At 42.2% G+C, this 1,783-nt stretch overlaps 1 long non-coding RNA gene across 1 annotated transcript; it reads left to right on the top strand.

Moving 5' to 3' along the window:
- Positions 1-212: 212 nt before the first annotated feature.
- On the top strand, positions 213-1,373 carry LOC123459376. Its single transcript, XR_006636259.1, has 2 exons — positions 213-267; positions 1,131-1,373. It is a non-coding gene; the product is annotated as an uncharacterized LOC123459376 (long non-coding RNA).
- The last annotated feature ends 410 nt before the right edge of the window (positions 1,374-1,783 follow it).

A 1,783-nucleotide genomic window follows, 5' to 3' on the forward strand; every position in this document is an offset into this window, starting at 1 on the left:
GCGTTTTCATGTCTCCCATAATGGGGGGAAAACTGGTAGAAGTTTAAATTATCTCAAATAAATAACATTATAACAAATAACATAAATTTTGACTAACCCTCCTCCCACCCCTCTTCTCCATCATCCCTTCCTCTGACTACACTTTGTTTTCATGTATTCTAGACAGAAAATGGGCCTCCTGCTGCTGCAAGTGAACTCCAGACATGTACCACTATGTAGCTGGCTTTATATCAGCACTGGGAAATGGAACCCAGGCCAACAGACTTTGTAAGCAAATGCCTTTAACCATTAAGTAGACATGGTGCTCAATAGCTTTGTCCAGTTCTGGAGGGCATCCAGGACTTAGTATGTACTCATGCCAGGAATGGAAATATCACATTACAGAGTATTACCTCATAAAAGTACCTTTATTCAAGCCAGGGTTGGTGCTGCACACTTTTTAATTCCAGCACTTGGGATCCAGAGGTAGGAGGACCACTGTGAATTCGAGGCTCCCTTGAGACTACATAGTGAATTCTAGGTCAGCCTGGGCTACAATGAAGCCCTACATTGAAAAACAAAACAAAACAAAAAGTGCCTTTCTTCGCCATGCTAGCCAGGTATACATTGGCTTGGATACAAAAGAGTAGAATGAACAGACAGAGCTCATGGACAAATTCTATGATCAGTGCCTCCCATGTTTTACAAACCAGTGATTAGTATTAGTGCTATGCCACAATGATAGTTCTCTAGAGAGAATACTGTATTAATACCCTTCTACTCCAAAATGAGTGTGTGCACAAGCACATACACACACACACACACACACACGCACACACACACACACACACACGATTCCAGAATTTGCTAGTTCTTTGACAGGTGGTATCATTTGGTGGCTAAAGAATTAACCTTACTTCCATAATGACATGGTGTTGACATATCCTGCTCATGGTCCTTGTCAGTGCCAGGTCCTGGGGTGCTGAGTATTGCCACCTTTAGTAAAAGTGCCTATTCCTTGATTGAGATAGAGGTATTTGTCTGAGAAGGTTCCAGATCCAGTGGAGCTACTTAGTAAGCTACTGCTCATCCTGTCCTGGTGTGTAGTGGAGGCCTATGAAACCCAGCTGGGTCATCATTTTGTCCACTAGGTGTGCTGGGCATCAAAGTGAGGACATGCTGCTCTGGGACCCCAGTGGCAAGATTGCCCATAAGAAGCCCCTGTCTGACCGCATGACCATCGTGGAACCCAAAGATGAGATCCTTCCCACAGCCCCCTTCTCAGCCATGTCTCAGCCAGTTCCTACATAATAGCAAGGTCTTGACCACTGCAGCTGGAGGCTGGATATTGCTCTGTAAAGACATTTAATAAAATCTTGCACAAAGAAAAGTAACTCTAGCATCAGAAAGTCTTAGGTTCCAACTGTACACTCATTTTTATTGTAATACTAGCCAAATTATAGAATTAGCCTGGGTGCCCAAAGATGGGAGTATGAATAATGAAAATGTGGTATGTATGTACAATGAAGTATTATTTAGCCATAAAGAAGAATAAAACCATGCTATTTACAGGGAAATAGATGGGACTGTAGATGATCATGTGTAGCAAAATAATCCAGCCCCCCTAAGACACATACTGAACATTTTCTCATACATGTAGAATCTAGATTAAAGAGGGGCATGAAATTAGCTCTTTTTGTAGACAGTGTCTCATGTAGCCACACTAGTTGCAAATTTTTATGCAGCTGAAAACCTGGATACTACTGCATCCTCAGTGTTGGATTACAAGTGTTACTTGCTATTC

The sequence above is a fragment of the Jaculus jaculus genome, chromosome 3 (genome assembly GCF_020740685.1).
Source record: "Jaculus jaculus isolate mJacJac1 chromosome 3, mJacJac1.mat.Y.cur, whole genome shotgun sequence".
Taxonomy (NCBI): domain Eukaryota; kingdom Metazoa; phylum Chordata; class Mammalia; order Rodentia; family Dipodidae; genus Jaculus; species Jaculus jaculus.